Raw genomic sequence first — 23,311 nt, 5'->3', positions numbered from 1 at the left:
ACAGATCCGTGTCAGGCACGATTACCTTGTCCTCTCTCCCCATCCCCCAGCCCCCATCCCGTGACCTTCTCCCCAGCCAGCTCACCAGCTCCAAGCTCAGAGTCAGGAGGAAGGGAAGGAGGAGTTATTTATTTATCTAAACCATGTTTCAGTTTTTTAACGGCCTAACTGAGATAAAAGTCACAGACCCTCAGTGCCCAGCAAAGCTGTTCTCAGTGGGGGAAAATCTGTGAGGCTGAAGTTAATAGCACGAGGGCCACGTTAATGCCACTAGGGGGTTCAGATCAGAGGCTCCTGGAGGCGGCTTCAGGTGATGGCTTAATCACAAGGGAAAAAACAGGTCTGGGGCTTGCAACGTGTGACTGCGGGGGTGGGGGGTGGGGGGAGTGGGGATGGCAGAAAGGGGTTACAGGAGGGAGAGTGGGGAGCAGAAAACACAAAGGAAGACAGAATCCTCAAACAGAATCCTCAATGCATTTCAGAGACTGGAACTAGAGCTGCAGGGGAGGGCAGGCCTGTCACACACACACCCCCAGGGCATGTTAATAACACGGAACCACTTGCTCAAATTACACGTTAAAAAACACCTTCTTCTCCTAGTGGCGTTATTCATGAGAGCCAAAAACTGGAAACAGTCGGCGGATGAATGGATAAACGAAATGTGGCATAGCCATACATGGGAATATTATCAGATACAGAAAGGCAGGCAGTACTGATACACACGCTACAACGTAGATGAACCCTGAAAACATTATGGTGAGAGAAGCCAGACGCAAAAGGCCACGTGTTATATGATGCCATTGTTTTTCTTTTAATGTCTTTATTGGAGTATGATTGCTTTACAATGGTGTGTTAGTTTCTGCTTTATAACAAAGTGAATCAGTTATACATATACATATGTCCCCATATCTCTTCCCTCTTGCGTCTCCCTCCCTCCCACCCTCCCTATCCCACCCCTCTAGGTGGTCACAAAGCACCGAGCTGATCTCCCTGCGCTATGCGGCTGCTTCCCACTAGCTATCTGTTTTACGTTTGGTAGTGTATGTATGTCCATGCCACTCTCTCACTTTGTCCCAGCTTACCCTTCCCCCTCCCCGTATCCTCAAGTCCATTCTCTAGTAGGTCTGCATCTTTATTCCTGTCTTGCCCCTAGGTTCTTCTGACCATTTTTTTTTCTTTTTCTTTTTTTAGATTCCATATATATGTGTTAGCATACGGTATTTGTTTTTCTCTTTCTGACTTACTTCACTCTGTATGACAGTCTCTAGGTCCATCCACCTCACTACAAATAACTCAATTTCATTTCTTTTTATGGCTGAGTAATATTCCATTGTATATATGTGCCACAGCTTTATCCATTCATCTGTCGATCCTGCCAACACTTTTACTTTACTCAATTGAGACCAATGTCAGACTTGTAAGGTAACAAATTTACGTTGTTTTGAGTCACTAAATTTGTGGTAATTCGTATGAAAGCAATAAAAAACAAATACAGAGGTCCTACAAGAGCCAGGCTATATACTTATATTTAAGTATTTCTAAAATGAATTTAACCTTGTGATTGACGACAGCAGCAGCAGCTTCCAAGGGATCCCACCACACACCTGAGGCAAAAGCAGCCTAATAAAGAAGCAGTGACAGCAGCAGGTCACTGCCCCACACTTGGGGTAGAGGGGGATTTGATCTACTGTAGCAGCACCATAGCCTGAATGGGAATGCATCCTCCTGTGGCACTAGTCCCATCAACATTAGTCTAATCTGCTAGCATCTGCTGTGCCAACAGGCCCAACATATACAAACCCTCCAACTCAGTAGCATTAAGTGAGCCAGGCTCAGTGTTTCCTGAAACTCATATCCAATGGCACTGGAAAGCCCAGATATCACCTACTGTTATGAAAACATAAAAAAACAATAACAGAAAACTGGGAACTTCAGAAAGAAAAGGGGAACAATGGAATGGGTGAAAACAAATGGGGTAAATATAAGAGACTATCATTAGCCTCATGAGTTTCTTAAATTCTGTATGATGGTCAAAGCAAAAATTATGACACCATCTGATGTGGTTCTCAATGTATATAAAGGAAATACTACAGAAAATCATACTTTAAAACTGGGGAATATTAAGAGACCTAAATGGAAGTAAAATTTCGAAACTTCACTTGAAGTAATAAAACACGGATTCCAGTAGGCTATGATAAGTTACGTATGTATAGGGTAACGCCAAAAGCAACCACTAAGAAAACTATACAAACAGTATACACAAATGATTATAAATAAATTAGATTAAAATGGACTTATTAAAAAATGTTTAAGTAACCCACAAGAAGGCAAAATAAGAGAAACACAGGATTGAGAAACTAAGGTAAAAGACAAAACAAAAAATAAAATGGTAGACCTAATCTTTAACATAGCAATAATCACATTAACTGTAAATGATGTAAATAACCAAGTCAAAGACAGACACTGAAGGAGTAGATGAAAAAATCACAAGCATGATCCAACTATATACTGTCTATAAGAAGCTTACTTTAAACATCATGATACAGGTAGTTCAAAGTAAAAGGATGAAAAAGATATATCATATGAACATTAATCAGAAAAAGCAGGAATGGCTATATTAATATCAGATAAAGTAGATTTCAGAGCAAAGGAAATTATTAGGGGCAAAGAGGGTCATTACATAAAGATAACAGGAATAATCCACCTAGATGACCTAGTGATACTAAATGTGTGTGCACCAAACAACAGAACTTCAAAACACATGAAGCAAACACTGAAAAAGGTAAAAGGAGAAAATTTTAAATCCACAATTATTATTTGAGACTTCAACACAGCAATTTATAGAACTACCAGAGAGAAAAATCAGCAAGGATATGGAAGAACTGAAAACATCATCAATCAACAGGATATAACTGACATTTAAAGAACATACTCAATAAAAGTAGAATACATATTCAAGTGTCCATGGAACATTCACTCATATACCATCCACTGGGTTTGATAAAAAAACATCAGCAGATTTAAAAGAATTAAAATCATAGAGAGTATGTTCTCTAGCCATAATGGAATCAGACTAGAAATCAGTAACAGAAAGACAACAGGAAAATCTTCAATCACATGAAAACTAAACATCACAATTCCAAATAACTCATGGGTAAAAAGTCAAGGAAAAATTTTTATATGCACAGAATAAAAGAAAATGGAGATATAACAGATCAAAGTTTGTGGAATGAAGTGAAAGCAATGCTGAAAGGGAAGTTTATAGCACTAAGTTGGGAAAGAAAATATTTCAAAGCAATAATCTAATTTTCTATATTAAAATAGTAAAAACGGAAGAGGAAAAAACACTAAATGAGCAGAAGGAAGGAAATAATAAAGATGAAACAAAAATCCATGAAACTGAAAACAGGAAAATAGGGGGGAAAAAAAAATCAATGAAACAAAAGGCTGGTTCTTTGAAATAAACAATCTAATCAATAAAGATGCAGCAAGACTGATAAAGATAAAAAGAGAGATGGCACAAATCACAGATATCAGAAATGCAACCAGGGATACCATGACATATCCTGCAGGTTAATAAGGGACAACTTATTATGAACAAGTCTACACTATAAATTCAAAAATGTAGATGAAATGGACCAATGCTTCTACACCCAAAACTACCAAAACTCAGCCAAGATGAAATAGATAATCTCAATTTTCCTATAACCATGAGAAACACTGATTTTTCATTTAAAAACTCCCAAAAGAAATATTCAGGCTTAGATGTTTCACTTTTACCCAAGACTTAAAGAATTAACACCAATTTTACATGACTTGATAAGAAATAGAAGTAGAGGGAACAGTTCCTAATTAATTTTATGAAGCCAGTATTACCTTGATACCAAAACCAGACAGGGATAGTATAGAAAGAAGAAAACTACAGACCAATATTTTTTATGAAATTGGCTGTAAAAATCCTCAGCCAAATATTAGCAAGTTAAATCCAGAAATATATAAAAAGAATAATATACCATGACCAAGTGGTATTTATTCCAGTTATGCAAAGTTGGTTAAATATTTGAAAATCAAACAATGTAATCCACCATATCCAATAGATTAAGGGGGGAAAGTCATGTGATCCTATCCATTCATGCAGAGAAAGCATTTGACAAAATCCAATCCCATTCATGATTTTAAAAAAAGAAGAAAAAAAACTCCAAGCAAACTAGGAATAGAAAAGGAACATACTGAAACTCATAAAGATGATCCACAAACAACCTATACCGACATTATATTTAACTGTGAAAGACCGAATGCTTTCTCTGTAAGATCAGAAACAAGGCACCGATATCTGCTCTCACCACTTTTATTAAATATATTACTGGAGGTTCTAGTAAGAAAATAAAGCAAAAATAAATAAATACATAAATTTAAAAGTTAAATTTTTAAAAAGTTTATTTAAAAGATAAAAGGACTATTCCTACTATGTTGAATAGGAAGGAATATATCCTACTGAATGTTGACTAGTAATATATCCTATTATATTGAATAAGGAAAAGTAAAACTGTCTATATCTGAAGATGAGATGATAATCTAAATGGAGAAAATACCAAGGAATCCACAAAAAGCTTGAGAAATAATATTCGTTTGTAAATGTTTTAGAGTACAAGATCAACACAATTTTATCAAATTATATATTAATAACAAATGTGTAGAAGCTTAAATTAAAAATATGTGATGCCATTTACACCTGACCTAAATAAGTACTTAAATATAAGCCCAATAAGACATTTATAGGACCTCTATACTGAAAATTACAAAATGCTGATGAAGAAAATTTTAAAAGTCCCAAACAAATAGGGAGACATACCTTGTTCATGGATTAGAAAACACAACATAATAAAGATGTCAATTCTCCCCAAGTTAAGAGGCTTAACACAATTACTCTTAAAATGCCCTCAAGGTTTTTGTGGATATAGACAAGCTTATTCTAAGATTTATATGGTAAGAAGAGGCTGAAGAATAGCTAAAACAATTTGTAAAGGAAGATTAAAATGGGAGGAATTAATCTACCCAATTTCAAGATTTTGCAGTAATGACGGAGGGTAGATACATAGATCAATGGAATGGAACAGAGAACCCAGAAATAGACTGACATAAATACATTTAACTTGTTTTTGACAGCAGTGCAAAAGCTATCAAGGAAGAACAGACTTTTCAAAAAATGGTACTGAAACAGTTGGACATCCCTCGACAAAAACAAACAAACAACAAATGAACCTTAACCTAAACCTTACACACCTTACACAAAAATTCAATCAAAGTGGATCATAATCTTAAACGTAAAAGCAGGACATTTTTAGAAAAAAAAAATAGGAGAAAATCTTTGGCATCTAGAACTAGGTGAATAATTCTTAGACTTGACACCGAAAGTATGATCAATAAAAGCAAAAACTGATAAATTGCATCTCATCAATATGAGTTAAAAATGCTTCACAGAAGATCCTTTTAAGTGGATGAAAACTCAAATTACACAGTGGGAAAACATATTTGAAAATCCCATATGAGACAAATGACTTGTATCTATAATATACAAAGAACTCTCCAAACAACTTAAAAAAATCCAACTAGAAAATACGCAGAAGACAGGAACAGACATTTCATGGAAGAGAATATACACATGGCAAAGAAGCACATGAAAAGATGTTCAACATCGTTAGCCATTAGGGAAATGCAAATTAAGACCATAATGAGATATCAGAGAATAACTAAAATTAAAGTATAGTGACAACATCAAATGCTGGCGAGTATGTAGAAAAATTATATCACATCGCTGGTGGGAAAATAAAATGGTTTAGCCACTCTGAGAAACAGCTTGACAGTCTCTTTTAATCCTAAAAGTAGATTCACCCTACAATGCAGTAATTGTACTCTTGAGCATTTATCCAAAAGAAACAAAAACTTAATGAAGTTCCCACAGAAACTTACACATAAATGTTCATAGCAGTTTTATTTCTAATAGCCAAAAACTGGCAACTACCCAAATGTCTTTCAATGGGTGAATGTTGAAACAAATTGTGATAAAATCTTATGATAGAATACTACCGAGCAACAACAAGGAACAAATTATTAATATATGCAAAAATTGAAATGAACTTCAAGGGAATGATGCCGAGGGAAAAATTTTAAAAAGCCAATCTCCGAAGATTAAGTAATTCATGATTATGTTTACATATTATTCTTAAAATAACAAAACTGTGGAGATGGAGAACAGATTAGAAGCTGCCAAGGGTTAGAGATGGGGGTAGAAGGTACAGCGGGGGAACTTTGTGAGGTTTTTGTGGTCCCAGTACAAATAATACAGCAATCCTGGTTTTAATCCCTAAAGATTTTTAAAAGCAATTCCTAATAAGAGGTGTCCAGATATTTAGCAATGGCAGCAGATTAGAGGTATAGCTCCCCAACATGACAACTTCGAAAGAGATCTATACTATCAATACTAATTTAATGCATATGTTAATTTTAAAAAGGCCAGTCACAATACTTAAATGGTACATATCTTAACGATATTATTCTGGGTATCCAGCTATACCAGATGGACTAGCAGGATTTTCTGTACATTCAATCTTATTTAAGACAGTAAATCTTATAATAAGACAGTTAAAAAAAGAAAAAGAAAAAAAAACAAACCTCAACTACAGTTGGATATTCTCATAGGACGATGAGGTGAAAATATGCAGCAGCGGTTCAAAAGCTTAAGCAGTGGCACCTAAATTTGGCTGCACATTAGAATCATCTGAAGCACTTTTTAAAAACCCTCACACCGACGGTTGGTCATCCTAGACCAATAAAATCATTTTAAATCTCCTCAGACGATGCCAATGTCTAGCCAGAACTGAGAACCAGCGGACTAAGCAGAAGGGGATGTTTCTACAAAGATCTCTTAACAATAAGTCCTTTCACCCAATCAAGATTTACCTCCCCGCAAAGGGGTAAAGAAGGCTAGATGTTGTCCATACTTGCTTAGCTTTAATTTTTTTTAGCACTTGTGACTTGCCCAAAACCTAGATCATGTTTCCCCTAAATTTCATGTTATTCCCTAAGTTTTTCAAACCCAAGGCTAAGGGGTTTGCCAGGATGAGATTTTAAGTGCTCACACAGGGGCAGTCCCTGGCAAACCAGGACAGCGGTCACTCTACATTGAAATGTAAAGCATCCTAAATAACCCTGCCACTGCTCCCAGATACTAGTCTGTGCCAACCAGTGGAGAAAAGGCATTCTCCATTACTACCACGGCAAATGCTACTGCACTTACCTTGGCTAGTCCCTATCTTTTCCAGGCGCCACTCCCCTTCACCTACTGGTGGACGCTTTGGCCAGCTGACAATGCAGATATTTTCAAACTTTAAGGTGAATAAAAATCATCTGGAGGGCCTGTTATAACGAGATCACTGAGCCCCACCAGAGTTGCTGATTCCACAGGGCTGGGACCGGGCCCTAAAACTTGAATATCTAACACATTATCAGGGGACGCTGGTAAAGCTGGTCAGGTAAAGCCTGGTAAAGCTGGTCAGGAAAAAGAAACCCGACGCGTCAGATCATAAAGTACGGAAGGGCAAGCCCGCCGGCAGGCCAGGCCCGGGGGGACCGGGGTCCCCAGCCCTACAGAGCCAACGGCAGCCCGGCTCGGGCGCCCCTCGGAAGTGCGGGGTCCCCGCGGCCGAGTCTGCGTCCCCGGCCGGCCCCGGCTCCCCTCTGCCCACCCTGCGCGCGGGGGCTGGAAACGGCCGCGGAGAACCACGGCGGGGCGGGAAGCGGGGCTCCAAAGAGGGTCTGGCGACTCGAGTAGCTCCGTTTCTCGGCGGGCTCAGCGCGCGCCGTGGGGGAAGAGGGGCGGGGGTCCGGGAAGAGGGGACGGGCAGCACTCACGTAGACCGGCAGCGGCCACGGGTAGACGGCGGGCTCGGCTCCCACGGGCGACTCCAGCCTCAGCTCCAACTTCTCCCCCATGTCTTCGCGCGCGGCGCCCGCACCAGGCTAGTCTGGCGGTTGGGGGAGGGGCGGGACGCCGCCGGCGGGGGCGGGGCGGGCGGGCGGGCGGGCGGGAGGCTGAGGGGAGGGGGCCTGGCCTGGGCCTCAGCCGCCGCCGCCGCCGCCGCCGCCGCCGCGCTCCTGTCCGGCCCCCGGCTCCCTCTTGGTGGTCACAGGCCCGGGGCCTCCAGCGCTGCCGCCAACTCGGGCCGGCGTGAGGCGTGCACAAGGAGCCGGGGCCGGGCTGAACCACTCACTCGCGGCGCGAGCGCCCCCCGCCCCGTGGACTCCCCCGCACGCACGCACGCACGCACGTCTTCGGCTGCCCCCGCCCACCCCCACCGGCCCGAAGTGGGGACCCGGGGAGACCCCTCGGGGCCTGGGGTGGCGGGTTCGACTCCCGCCCTTGACGTACCGTGACACCGCCCCCCCCAATAATAAGACTATAATTCCTCATTAAATATGACAGCCGGAATCCCGGCTTCTGTTCACAAAACTGCCGTGTATTTAGCCTATGCTAGGCACCAGACCCTGGACGCTCAGTACTGGCAAAAAAGGAAATGCCCTGCCCTCATGGCGCTGCCATTTTAATTGGAATAGTAGTGACAATGGTCAAGGGAGAAAATAAAGTGTCATCATCGCCACGGGGATGGTTAATCTCATGTGCGCACTGCGTGGGGCCCCGGCAACCACAAACATTATTCCAGATGTGGTATTCCAGGAAGGTATTTTTCAGAAGAGACGAACACTGAAATTGGTCCACTTTGCGTAAAGGAGATTGTCAATGCCGCGGCGTGGGTGGGCCTCGTCCATCAGTTGAAGGACTGGAGAGAAAAATGAGGTTCCGTAGGAAGAGGGAACTGTTCCTCCAATGGCCTTGGGACGTCAGCTCTTCCCTGTGTCTCCAGCCCAGAGTCCTGCCCTGACTTGCCTGCCTCACGGTCACATGAGTCAACTCCTTAAAACAAAACTATATATGTAAAAATACTGAATATATACAAGCCTATTAATTTGTATATGTGTGTATACATATTATATATATGTATACACATATGTTTATATGTGCGTGCGTTTGTAGTATATGTGTAAGTACTATATACAGTATACATACAAGCCTATATATTTGTGTGTATATATATAGTATACATATTATAAATGTGAACATGCTGTATATATACACACACCCAAATATTGATATATGGGTGTGTGTATATATACAGTATATGTACACTGTATGTATGTATACAGTGTATATTTATATATAGGTGTGTATATATGTTGTATACCTGTATGTGTATATGTTTCTAAGTATTATATGTATATATGTATATACTATTGTATACACACTTGCGTATGTATTTATATGTGTATGTACATGCGCATATTTACATATAGGTGTGTATGTGTGTGTATACATTGTATATATGTATGTGTATATATCTTATATATCTGATATATGTATGTATATATACGATGAATTTATATATACAGTACATATATATTTTTATGCTATATGCTTTTATATGTAGGTGTATATGTGTGTCTATATGTATGTACGTGTATGTATTGCATATATTATATGTGTATGTATGTATACTGTCTATATACACACCTAAATATCTTTGTATGTGTGTATATACGTATGATATATATGTACCTAGGTGTGTATATTGCATATGTTATACGTATGTGTACATACTGTATATATACAAACTATACATTTTATATGTGTGTATGTATAGTGTATATGCATGTGTGTATTGTATATATTATGTGTATATGTGTGTATACATACTGCATATATACAAAGTATGCATTTTATATGTGTGTATATATGTATGTGCGTATTGTATATACTATATGTGTATATGTGTGTATGCATACTGCATATGTACACAGCTGTCTATTTTTGTATGCGTGTACATATGTACGTGTGTGTGTATATACACACACACCCTATGGATTCTGTTTGTCTGGAGAACCCTCACTGATAACGGACACTTATGACAATTGAGTACCTGCTCTTTGCCAGCCAGGGAGCCAAAGGCTTGTCCTTTCGGTGTCCCCCTTAAGTGTCACAAGTCCCAGGAGGGAAGGTGATGCGGCTCCTACCAGTTGAGGTGCCTCAGGGTCAGAGAGGTGCACAGGGCGGGGGGCTGGAGCCTGGTGGAGCCCAGGTGGAGTTCTAGCAGCAGTACAGCCTAGCAGTCCCACTTCCCCGGCTGCTTCTCACAAAGACGCCGAGGGAGAGACGGGATCTGAAGGAGGGGATGAGGAAGCTTCCGTGGGTCCGCAAGCCCAGACCAAGGCTGACTCATCAAGGGTGTTAGAGGTCAGGACTGTGGTTACCCTGGGGGTGGGCTTACACAGAGCCATTCACATTCTGAAAAAGTATCCATTCTGCTCTTGTTTGTATGGTTACCCCCCTCCCCCAAATCTTTTAAAAACAGATTCTCTTGGTTGCTGGGAACACACACGGGGAAGCTGTGTGTGAGGGGGTATGATCCAGGGGACAGGGAGGATAAGCCCCCCACTCGTAGGGCCAGGAGTGGCTCAGCTTTGTGAGCTGAGGATGGCCCACGAGGTCCCAGAGAGAAGGGCCCCTGCTCCGTCCCTGCTCTGTGCACCCCATTCCCAGCCTGAGAAGCCCAGAGCCACCCCCACACACCCCCCACCCCCCCACCCCCGCAACACACACACACACCAGGGAGGAGAGCCAGTCACCCTGACTCCCAGGCTCCGGCTCCAAGGCTCCTGGCACTAGGAGCTATTTTCAGCTTTCATGCCCTAGGACACGGCCAGAGCTATTGTCTCCGGAAACTCTCTGTCTGTCTCTCGCCCGCCTGCCCTCCCTCCCTCCCTCCCTCCCTCCTCCGCTTCTTCCCCTCCCGCTCCATCTGTCCTCCCCTCCACCCTGCATTTCTACACAGGATGGCTCACAGACAGCTGCTCCCCGTGCCCACCTGCCACCATTCGATGGATGTCAAAGCAAGCCCTGGGGACTTCCCTGGAGGTCCAGTGATTAAGACTCCGAGCTTCCACTGCAGGGGGCGCGGGTTCGATCCCTAGTCAGGGAAATAAGATCCCACATGCCGCACGGCGCGGCCAGAAAAAATAAATGAATAAAAAATAAAGTTATAGTGATGAAAGAGCCCTAGTGGTGCAAGGATGGGACGTATAGCTCTATGGTATAGAATAAAGGTCCAGAAACAGATATATGAGAACTTGATAGGACAGAAAGTGGGGAAATTAAGGAGTTTTCAATAAATGGCATTAGGACAATTGCATATCCATGTGGGAAAAAGTAAATTAGAAAAAAAAAAAAAGCAAGCCCTTGTCAGGTGTGACCTTGGGCCCAGGGCCATTGGCACACGTTGTCATGTGGGACGTTCTTCCTTAGACTCCTCCCTCCCTCCTGTGTCACTGTCACTTCCTCCAGAACCTTCCTGGACTCCCCTCCACAAGCCCGGGGTGTGCCCTCACCTGCCCTGGATCACCAGAATTCCAATCCCGGCCCACCCTTCCCCGCCAGGTAAAGAACTGTGCATGGTCAATAAGACCGTAGAGGTCATTGGCCATTTGCTATTGCAGCTGGAATTGTTACTGTGTTTAGATAGGGTGACCAACACCCGCCCCCAGTTTGCCCAGGACCGCTCAGGTTTGAGCGCTGGAACTCTGGGGAAACCCTCAGTCCCGGGGAACCCCAGAAGGCTGGTCAGCCTATTTAGGACGGATCTTTCCCTTGATCTCCCAACCCCCGAGAGCCAGAAAGGGAATCTCCCCCCTCCTTCCATTGTAACCTTCATTCATTCATCCACTCATCCCTTTATTCAACTCCTTTATTCTGCAAGTATTTATGAAGCATCTACTACACAGCAGACACTCTTCTAGGTGCTGGGGACATAACAGCATCCCTGTCCTCAAAGAGCTCACGTTCTAGCGAGGGCAGCAAACAGTAAACCGAGCAGGTGTGATTTATTACATGGGGATGATGTCTCGGAGACCACTGCAGGGCAGGGGAGGTGGGAGAGGAAAGGGGCAGTTCTAAATGCAGGCGCTGACGGGATTGGGGCAGACCTTGCCCTGGGCCAGGCTGGTTGCTTCAACACAGCTGTCCTCGCCCAGAGCCATCCTGCCCCCGCCTCACCCAGTTCTTCCATGATGTGTGGGGAAAATCTGTGGTTGTCACAACTGGGGGGGAGGGGCCCCTGGAATCAAATGGGTGTGGCTAGGGATGCTGCTAAACCCCACACAGTGCCCAGGAGGGGCCCTCAGCAGAGGATGACCCGCCCCGAATAACCCCAGTGCCACGGGGGAGACCCTGCACTAATATTATTCAGACCCGCTGGTGCCCCCAGATTCCTGCACAGGCAGGGACTCTAACCGGGTCACCTCTGTATCCCGAGGTGACCTAGAGTGGGGCAGCCAGGAGGGCTGAGATGAGTATCGGGGGTGAAATGACAAATCTCTGTGCCCACTCTCCCCGCCGCACCCCAGGGGCGATGGCCTCTATCTCCTCCCTGTGCAGGTAGCTTTTCCCTGAGCCATTTCTTCTTGTCAAGGTCCCTGTCGCAGGTTGGGTTCCCCGAAGATGACGTTGAGAGCAAGGATTGGAGTGCAGGTGGTTGATGTGAGACGTGCAGGAACAGATACAGCTGCCATAGGGTCCCGCAATTCCACTCCTGGGCATAGATCCGGAGAAAACTCTAATTCAAAACTATACATACACCCCTGAGATTTCCCTGGTGGTCCAGTGGTTAAGACTCCGCGCTTCCAGTGCAGGGGGCATGGGTTCCATCTCTGGTCAGGGAACTAAGATCTCACATGCCGTGTGACAATAAAAGAAGAAAGAAAGAAAAAAGAAAGAAAGAGAGAAAGAGAGAAAGAGAGAGAGAGAAAGAAAGGAAGAAAGAAAGAAAGAAGAAAGAAAGAAAAGATACATGCACCCCAATGTTCACTGCAGCACTATTTACAATAGCCAAGACATGGAAGCTACCTAAATGTCCACTGATGGATGAATGGATAAAGAAGATGTGGTACATATATACAGTGGAATATTATTCAGCCATAAAAAGAATGAAATAATGCTATTTGCAGCAACGTGGATGGACCTAGAGATTATCATACTAAGTGAAGTAAGTCAGAAGAGAAAGACAAATATCATATGATCTCACTTATATGTGAAATCTAAAATACGACACAAATGAACTCGTCTACGAAACAAAAACAGACTCACAGACATAGAGAACAGACTTGTGGTTGCCAAGGGGGAGAAACAGTGAGGGAGGGTTGGATTGGGAGTTTGGGGTTAGCAGATGCAAACTATTAAATATAGGATGGATAAACTACAACGTCCTACTGTCTAGCACAGGGAACTATATTCAGTATCCTGTGATAAGCCATAATGGAAAAGAAAAAAGTTTTATTTATAGGTTCCATCCCTAACTGAGCTGGCCCATCCCCTCCCATGGTTCTAAGTGCAGCCCGAGGCTGCAGACTTCCCACCGTGGTCTTCAGCTCCAGAGCAAGCCACCTGCAAACCACCCACATCTTCCCAGGGGCTGGCAACTCTCCTTTGCTACTGATTCCAAGACACATCCAGATAGCAAAAATGTGACCATGAAAAGAAACTCAGGCATGTTCAAATTAGGGAAGTAACATTCTTATCTCTGTTCAGTACTCGCTTAATTTTAGAATAGCTTAGAGTTACAAAAAAGTTGCAAAGATCTGTACAGAGTGTACAGAGTGCCGTGGACCCTGACCCAGTACCCCTATTTCCAACACGTTAGTACCTTAGTACGACATGTTTATCCAACTAAGGAACCAAGATGGATACATTGTTATTAACCAAAGTCCACACTTAGAATTTCCCTAGTTTTCCCCTAACATCCTTTTTCTGTCCCAGTCTCCTCTGGGCTGTGACATTTCTCAGACGTCCCTGGGTTTTGATACCTTGAAAGTTTTGAGGAGGACTGGTCAGGTATTTTGTCCCTCAATTTGTTTGTCTGTTTGTTTTCTGATGTTTTCTTATGGTTGGTCTGGAGTTATGGGGTTTGGGGCGGAAGATCCAGACAGAGATAAAAATGCCATTCTCCTCAGGTCACATCAAGGATACACACCATCAACGGGACTTATGACAAACGATTTTACCCTTGATCACCTGGCCAGTATCGTCTTTTTTTTTTTTTTTTTTTGCTGCGTTGGGTCTTCGTTGCGTGCGGGCTTCTGTAGTTGTGGCACGGGGGCTCAGCAGTTCTGGCTCCCAGGATCTAGAGCGCAGGCTCAGTAGTTGTGGCCCACGGGCTTAGTTGATCTGCGGCACCTGGGATCTTCCCGGACCAGGGCTTGAACCTGTGTCCCCTGCATTGGCAGGCGGATTCTTTTCTTTTTTTCTTTTGCAACCAAAACTTTAATCCCAAGGAATCTCACAAAACATATTACAAATGACAGCATGAAAAAAACAATTGCACAGTAACTCAAAGTTCAGCTCTACAATATACTCTTAATCCGGCAGGACATTGGTATCTTGATAATCTCAAATTTCCAAAAAATATTACAAAGAGCTATGTATTCATGTACAGCAATCACAGAGGGGCCTTATGACCTAACTCAAAGGTAAACTAACTTCCTTAAAACTTCTTAGACTCTAAACTCCCTGGACAACCTCTTGTCCGGTGTGAAGACTAGTGGAATTTTTAAACCTCTAATCTAGGGTAAGGGTGCGGCTTTCATTTTTACCTGCTGGCTTGTGTTCACAGCACCTTTTAAAGACTGCTTGCTTAACTACAGCTGCATACCATATCCCAGCTACAGAAAGTCTTTTCAATGTTTGCCAGTGTTGTTTCCATAATAGTAAACATCACACTTTAGGTGGGCAGGAGACGAGTTTTATTATCAGTCTAGGCAAGACCAAAAATTCAAAGCAAATTCAATTTTGCTTAAGGGAACATTGTAAGGTAACAATTCTTCATATTACATGCCTCATAGGACCCATTTCAAACCATAGAGAATGACACCTTTATGTGTCACTGTCCCAAGAGACAAACAAATGTGAACAACTAAAACATTTAAAAAGTGCACCAAGCTTCGGAAGTCTCAAACAAAACTTGAATTTTCTGTACATACTCCTGCCAAATGAAGTTATTGCCTGTACACCACTCCTCTTGCCAAGTGGTCTTCTATTTCCTTTCATTTGACCTAGATCGGCTAGGAGACCTAGAGAAAGATCGGGACGGCTTGTGATTTCTCTCCTGGGACAGTGATCTCTCTCTTCTCCTATATCTAGAAAGGGACCTGCTCTGGCTGACGGAGAAGGCTCTCCATCGTGGAGATGTGTGGGAGGTGGAGGACTCCTCCTCCGATAATCAGCTCGAGGGCGACGACCCCAAGAAGGAGGCGGTCACGATTTCGACTTCTCTTTTCCCCATTCGACAGGTCCACTCTTACTCGGCAGCCACATAGTGTTCTCCCATCTAGTTCTCGGACAGCATCGGCTGCATCTCGGAGATCTTCACATTCAACAAGAGCGAAGCCGGGAGGGTTTTTAGCAACCCACACACTTCAGAGTGGTCCATAATAGCCTAAAGCTCGTTCCAATTCAGCCTTGTTACCACTGTTTCCAAGATTCCCTACATAAACTTTACAGTCCAACGGACAGGAATCACGATGCAAGACCCTCGTGGCTCCTGGGTTTCACGGGCCACAGGGTGGTCCCGGGCCTCTAGAATCTGGCAGCTGAATCTGCTCGCACAAGCTGTCCTGTGGGGATGCTTTTCCCCCTATGTGTCCAGCCCGGGGCCCTGCTGTCTTGGCCCGGCCTCCCGGGTGAGAGGGTGAACCCCAGCTCCCTGGAGCAGACACTCAGAGCCCTGGTGACCGGACTCACGGCTGATGGGGCTGGAGCAGCGGCTGGACATGTGTGGCCAGCCTGGTGGTGTTTGGCCCCGTCTGCAGTTCCACTTCCAGCTGAGAAAGAGCCTACCTGTGTTATTTTCTCCTGGTTGTGTAAGGATCCCCGGTGTCATTTGACAGAAATGTAGATGGTGTGTTCTTTCTCTCTTTTCTCCCTGCTTCCTCTCCTCCCTCTCTGCCTCCGTCTCTCCCTGTCCCTCTTTCCCTGTTCCGCTCTCCCTCTACCTCTTTCCCTCTCCCTCTCCCTCTCTCTCTCTCCCTCTCTCTCTCTCCATCTGTCTCTTCCTCTCTCTCTCCCTCTCTCCCTCTCCCTCTCTCTCTTTCCTCTCCCTCTCTCCCTCTCCCTCTTTCCCTCTCTCCCTCTCCCTCTCCCTCTCTCTCTCTCCCTCTCTCTCTCTCCATCTGTCTCTTCCTCTCTCCCTCCCTCTCTCCCTCTCCCTCTCTCTCTTTCCTCTCCCTCTCTCCCTCTTCCCTCTCCCTCTCTCCCTCTCCCTCTTCCTCTCCCTGTCTCCCTCTGCCTCTTTCCTCTGCCTCTTTCCTCTACCTCTTTCCCTCTCCCTCTTTCCTCTCCCTCTTCCCTCTCCTCTCTCCCTCTCCCTCTCTCCCTCCCCCTCTCTCCCTCCGTCTCTCCCTGTGCCTGTTTCCCTGTCCTTGTTTCCCTGTTCCGCTGTGCCTCTACCTCTTTCCCTCTCCCTCCCTCTCTCCCTCTCCCTCTCCCTCTCTCCCTCTCTGGAGAGGGGAGAGGGGAGAGAGGGAGAGAGGGAGAGAAGGAGGAGAGAGGGAGAGGGAGGGAGGAAGAGACCTCTCTCTCTCCCTCTCTCCCCCCTCCTTCTCCCTCTCCCTCTCTCCCTCTCCCTTGTCTCTGCCTCTTCCTCCGTCTCTCCATCTCTGGGAGGGAGTGAGGGAAATGGAGAGACGGAGGGAGAGGGAGAGTTGGAGGGAGAGGGAGGAGAGGGAGGGAGGGAGAGGGAGAAAGGGAGGGATAGAGGGATAGAGGGAGGGAGGGAAAGTCGTCTCTCCCTCCCTCCCTCTATCCCTCTCTCCCTCCCTCCCTCTCCTCCCTGTCCCTCTCCCTCCATCTCTCCATCTCCTTCACTCCCTCCCAGAGAGGGAGAGACGGAGGGAGAGGCAGAGACAAGGGAGAGGGAGAGAGGGAGAGGGAGAAGGAGGGGGGAGAGAGGGAGAGAGAGAGAGGTCTCTTCCTCCCTCCCTCTCCCTCTCTCCTCCTTCTCTCCCTCTCTCCCTCACCCTCTCTCCCTCTCCCTCCCTCCATCACTTTCCCTCCTTCTCACTCTCCCTCCCTCTCCCTCTCCCTCTCTCCCTCCCAGAGAGGGAGAGACAGAGGGAGAGGGAGAGGGGGGAGAGAGGGACACGGAGAGGGAGGGAGGGAGACAGAGAGGGAAGCAGGCACCCTCTCTCCTTCTCCCTCTCCCTACCTCCTTCTCCGACTCCCCCTCTCCTTCGCTCCCTCCCTCTCCTCTCTCTCCCTCTCTCCCTCTCCCTCCCTCCCTCTAGGAGAGGGAGAGGAAGGGAGGGAGAGGGAGAGAGGGAGGGGGAGGGAGAGGGAGAGGGAGAGATGTCTCGCCCTCCTTCCCTCTCCCTGCCTCGCCCTTTCCCTTCCTCTCTCCCTCTCCCTCCCTCTGTCTCTCCCTCTCCCTTTCTCCCTCTCCCTTGTCTCTGCCTCTTCCTCCGTCTCTCTGTCTCTGGGAGGGAGTGAGGGAGATGGAGAGGGAGAGAGGGAGGGAGAGAGGGATAGAGGGAGGGAGGGAGAGACGTCTTTGTCTTTCCCTCCCTCCCTCTATCCCTCTCTCCCTCTTCCCCCTCTCTCTCCCTCTCCCCCCTCTCTCTCCCTCTCCCACCTCCCTCTCCTGCTCTCTGTCCCTCTCCCTCCACCGCCTTCCCTTTCCAGAGAGGGAAGGAGGTGGAGGGAGAGGGAGAGGGAGAGGGAGAGGGAGCACGAGAGGGAGAGAGGGAGAGAGGGAGAGAGGGAGAGAGGGAGAGAGGGAGAGGGAAAGAGGTAGAGGAAGAGGAAGAGCGGAACAGGGAAACAGGGACAGGGAAAGGGGGACAGGGAGAGAGGGAGAGGGAAAGAGGGAGAGGGAGAGCGGAGCAGGGAAACAGGGACAGGGAAAGAGGGAGGCAGAGAGGGAGAGGGAAACGGGGAGAGGGAGGGGGGACGGATAGAGGGAGAGGGAAAGAGGGAGAGGGAGAGAGGGACAGGGAAAGAGAGACAGGGATGGAGGGAGGGAGAGAGGGACAGGACAGGGCAAGAGGGACAGGGAGAGAGGGAGGGAGAGAGGCAGAGGGAGAGATGGAGGGAGAGTGAGAGGCAGGGAGGTAGAGGGAGAGAGGGAGACAGAGAGGGAGACAGGGAGAAGGGCTGATGGGGGCTCCCTCCCCCTCCCATCCTCTGCCCACTACTTTCTCTTTTTTCTGCTTCAACAAACACCAGGCGCCTTTTAGATCAGCCCTGAGGTCAACGTTGATGCTTGGACGGCCTGACCTCCCCGCTGCCTTCCAGCCCGGGACCACAGCTGGGAGATGAAGTCTGCGGGGCCCTGGGCGGCGGCGGCGGGCTGCACAGGCACCTCCTCTGATGCCCAATCTCTCCTCGTTTACGAGGCAGCCGCCAGCTCCCCTCCCTGACTCCCCAAGATTTGGGGCCTTTTTAATATGTGTCGATAATGCCATGAGCTACCATTTAACTTTTCCACAAGGACCCATTTCCCGAAATGCAGTGGTTTTCAGCCTTGGCTGCACTAGAGAACCCCCAGGGAAGGGAGAGACGTCTGTACCTCCCTCTCTCTCCCTCTCCCTCTCCCTCTGTATCTCCTTCTGGCTCTCCCCCTCTCCCTCTGGGGTGATGCCCGATGAGCTCAGATTCGCAGATGTTCCCCCCATCCCCTCTCTGTGCCTTGCGTGGGGTCTGGGCCTTCTCACTGTGGCCCGGGTACAGCCTTGACGTTCAGACATCGGTTCCTGCAAGGACACTTGCGTTTGGTCCATACCGCGTGTGGCTGCAGTCTGTGCTTCTCCCGTTTAGCATCTTCAGTAGATGGGGGCTGTGCACGAGCCCTTCATCTTCCCCGCAGACACCACTGGTGCTTGCTCGGCCTCGCGGGTGATGCGGGGGGCACGGGGGACAGTCCTGTGTCCCCACCTTCTTGGGCTGCAGACAGGCCACGTTGGTCCTGTGGTGACTGGGGGCTCCCAGGAGAACCCCACCGCAGACCCGGAGAGGTGGCCCCAGAGAAGGTGGCGTACGCCTGGGGCCGGGCCTCACCAGCCAGCCACGGGCCACCTGCAGCGACAGGCCTCTCACCGTCCAGGGGCTGGGTGTTCGGGCGCCGTGGGGATGAGCTGCTGTCTGCACGGCAGCCGAGTTTGTATTGTTGAGCCCGGGGAGGCCCGTGGGTGGCTCCTGGAGAGCCTGGTCGCATTTCTTCCTGCCCTTGGCCTTAGAGCTCATCACAGTTCACGTCGTTTCTGGTTCCAAAAGGACCTGTGTTCATAAAGACCACGTGTTAGGACAGCACCAAAGTGTCTAGAAATCCGGGCCAGGAGGAGGAGGGAGGGGGATTGGCTGTGCCCGCCAGTGGCCTGAGAGCCCTGCCCGCCCACAGAGACCTGGCCCGGGGCCTGTGGGGAGGGCGTGGCCCACGGTCCCCAGCGCTGGCCGTCTCTGGGTTCCAGGAGAACTGCGCGATCCTCGGGGAGCTGGTAAGGCTGCAGGCTCAGAAGTCCCGCCTGCTGGGGTTCAGCACGCGTGCCGACTCCGTGCTGGAGATGAGCATGGCCAAGACCAGCCAGGTGGTGGCCACTTTCCTAGGTAACCCCGCCTCCCCGAGTCCCAGTGGGGGTCAGGCGGACCTTGACTGGACGTGGTGCTGCCTGAGACCCCACTGTGTCAGCCCTTGGGGGTCGCCTTCCCCAACCCTTCATTCTGCCTCGAGGGGCGTGGGGTGGGGGGCGGCTGGGGGGCTGCCACAGGGACATAGCCGAGCCTCTCCCCGCTGCCCGCAGATGAGCTGGCCCAGAAGCTGAAGCCCCTCGGGGAGCAGGAGCGGCCGTGATCCTGGAGCTAAAGAAGGCTGAGTGCCAGAGGCGGGGCCTGCACTTTGACAGGCCCATCAACGTCTAGGACCTGCGCTACTACATGAACCAGGGGGAGGAGACGCGCTACCACGTGGACCAGTACCTGCTCAATGAGTCCTTCCCCATGCAGGTGGTCACGCACGGGCGGCTGGGCATCTCCCAGGAGCTGCTGGGGCTGACCTTCGACCTGGAGGAAGGCGCCACCATGTGTCACGAAGATGAAGATGTGAGGCTCTACATGGTCCGGGACGCGGCCTCGGGCAAGGTCATCCATCAGCAAGTTCTACCTGGACCTCTACCCTCGGTGCATGCTTGGGAGAACCTGTCGGCCGTGGGTCGGGGCTCCTCTGTGGAAGTGGGGCCTCACCAGCGTCCCTCCCCAGGGAAGGGAAGTCCGGGCACATGGCCTGCTTTGGCCTGCAGCCGGGCTGCCTGCAGCAGGGTGGGAGGCGCCAGATCGCCATCGCGGCCATGGTGGCCAACTTCACCAAGCCTACGCCCAACCCGCCCTCCCTGTTGCAGCATGACGAGCTGGAGACCTACTTCCATGAGTTCTGGCAAGCGATGCACCAGCTCCGCTCCCAGGAGGGTGCGGGCGAGGGGCTGCAGGCAGGGGGCGGGGAGGGCCCGGGCTCTCCCGTGGTCCTCAGGCAGGCCCTCGCCACGGGATTCTTCCGCTGATGTCACCCCGCACGTGGCGACGCCCTCGGTGTCAGTTTCCATCATCAAACCCCACGCACTGGGCACGTAAACAATGCAAGTGGATGTCCTCGAGACTCTGGAGGCTGGAAGTCCCAGATCAAGGAGTCAGGACTGGTTCCCTGCATGTTAAATACATGCATTCAAGAGTTGCCTTTAAAAAAGACAAAATAGAAGAAAGGAACGTTGCATGCAAGTCTGGTGACAGGCGGTGATGAGAACCAGAGGGTAGGCTCTGGGGCCGGGAGCGCCGCGCCCTGTGAGGCCCTGGGGCTGCTGCCAGTCTCGGTGGAGGCTCAGCAAGTCCCAGTGACTTCCCAATGCGGGGGGTCCCCAGCTGAGCGTCTGGGCCCAGGACCCAGTGCTCGTTCAGTCTTCCTGCTGTCAGCTCTTCGTCCTGAGAGCGATGCTCTCACAGGCTGCACCGGAGCGCGTGGGGACACTTTACTGAGCTGTGCAGCCGTCACTACTGCCCTGTTCTGGAACATTTCCCTCACCCCAAAAATGTCCCTCACGCCCTTAGTTATCATTCCCTCCCCTCCCCTGCCCCTGACAACCAGGAACCCACTCTGACTCTGTGGATCTACCTGTTCTGGACGTTTCCCCTCAGTGGGGTCACACCCTGTGTGTCCTTCTGTGTCTGACTTCTCTCGCTGAGCATCGTGTTCTCAGGGTGCATCCACGTGGCAGCGAGCGTCAGGGCTTCACACCTTTGCGTGGCTAAGGGCCGGAAAAAAGACAAACGAAAAGAAAGGCACGTTGCCTGCGACTCTGGTGACAGCCGGTGATGAGAACCAGAGGGTAGGCTCTGGGGCCGGGAGCGCCGCGCCCTGTGAGGCCCTGGCGCTGCTGCCAGTCTCGGCGGGGCACGGGCAGCACCGTCCCGCAGGAGCTGCTGGACAAGCTCATCAAGTCCCGGCTGGCCAACCCTGCAACCCCGGTGCAACCCCTGCAACCCCGGTGCAGCCGGGCCGAGGGAAAGGAAAGGGGCTCCCGGACCGCCCGGCTGGAAAGCGCGGCCTGGACACAGTGCCAGCCCCCCGTCTCCTTCCTCCCGCCCTCCAGGCCTCTTCAACCTGCGCCAGATCGTCCTGGCCAAGGTGGACCAGGCCCTGCACACGCAGACGCCCTCGGACCCAGCCCAGGACAATGCCCGCCTCTGCCAGGAGAGCCTCGGGGTCCCAGCCACGCCAGGTAGCCAAGCGCGCGCCGGGCCCACCTTAGCGGTCGGTTGGCGGCTACTGCCCAGGTCAAGAGGATCCTCTGGTGGTGTGTGAAGGGGGACCGACTGACGGGCTCTGGCCGAGGCCCGCTGACCTCTGGCCTCTTCCTGCCTGGCTTCCTGGGCTGGTCCCTCCAGCTGTGGCCCGCGGAGTCCGAGGGTGGGGTGGGCGTATCTGCACGTGCTTTCTGGAGAGCCTGGAAGAGGCAGGAGAGGGCTTCATACCCTGGACGGAACGCGTCGACGAGGTTTGCCGGTGCGTGTCGGTGCGGAGACGCAGTTCACTCCCTCGTGAGCGCTTTAACCCGCGCCCTCCCCGTGCTGGAGGGCGAGCCCTGACTCATCCCTCGGAGCCTCGGGCAGCTGTCCTTGTAAGAGGCTTAGGGGTGAACCCTCGTGAGCTTCAGCAGAAAGTCGGCAAAGACTGATTTGTGTCCCTCCACTGAGTTGCCCGCAAGGTCCCCGTTTTCTAGAAGTGTTGGGCCAATACTCCCTCTAGTGGCAGGGGACTCAGACAGGGCTGCTTTGAGGCCCCAAGCTCTGGGCTCTGGGGAAGGGGCACGGAGCGGCCAGGGGGCCGGGCAGGAGCCTCTCTGCGTGTGTCCCAGGGACCCACCTGCCTGCGACCTTCGGCCACCTGGCAGGAAGCTACGACGCCCAGTCCTATGGCTACCTGTGCAGCGAGGTGTACTCAGCGGACACGTTCCACACACGTTTCAAGGAGGGCGTCCTGAGTGGCAAGGTGAGAGGCCGGCCTGCCGTGCACACCAACACGGAGGTCCTTGGCCTGGGCCTAGATGCTTGTGCCGCCCGCCTGGGCCTGCTAGTCTCTGAGGGCCCTGCCCTGGACCCCCTGCTCCCCTGCCCTTTGTTGAGTCACAGCAGAGGTGGCCACACCCACACCCTCAGTGAAGGGGGTGCTCCACCCTCCTGCAGCCCCGCCCCCTCTCCTCAGGTTGCCATGGACTACAGAAGCTGCATTCTGAGGCCAGGGGGCTCCGAGGATGCCAAGGCCATGGTGAAGCTCTTCCTGGGTTGTGACCCCACGCAGGACGCCTTCCTCCTGAGCAAAGGGCTGCAGGTTGAGGGCTGCAAGCCGCCGGCCTGCTGACGGCACGGGTTTTGCCCCCCCAGGCGGGCCGGGTGCCTTAGCGCCCCGTCGGGGCCGGGGAGGGGCCGCGTGTCCTCCCAGCCCCCGAGTCCCCGGCGGCGGCCGGCCTAGGCCACAAGTCTCCACCTGGAAGTGTCTGGAGAGCCTGGCATCAAGGCTCCCCCTTGTTGCACTAATGCAATCCCTTCCTGGGGAGCTTTCCTGGTAACAAAACGGTTCTTTGAAAACGCAGCCATTAATAAAAAGACTCTACTCCTGGT

At 49.6% G+C, this 23,311-nt stretch overlaps 2 pseudogenes; one reads left to right on the top strand and one right to left on the bottom strand.

Moving 5' to 3' along the window:
• Window positions 1-15,070: 15,070 nt before the first annotated feature.
• Window positions 15,071-15,929, bottom strand: LOC133075177 (serine/arginine-rich splicing factor 3-like; annotated as a pseudogene).
• A 3,050-nt stretch (window positions 15,930-18,979) lies between these two features.
• LOC133075176 (thimet oligopeptidase-like) lies at window positions 18,980-23,051 on the top strand (annotated as a pseudogene).
• The last annotated feature ends 260 nt before the right edge of the window (window positions 23,052-23,311 follow it).

Source organism: Eubalaena glacialis, chromosome 15 (genome assembly GCF_028564815.1).
Source record: "Eubalaena glacialis isolate mEubGla1 chromosome 15, mEubGla1.1.hap2.+ XY, whole genome shotgun sequence".
NCBI lineage: Eukaryota > Metazoa > Chordata > Mammalia > Artiodactyla > Balaenidae > Eubalaena > Eubalaena glacialis.
The sequence above is the reverse complement of the archived record's forward strand: the minus strand, read 5'-3'. Positions and strand labels throughout refer to the sequence as shown.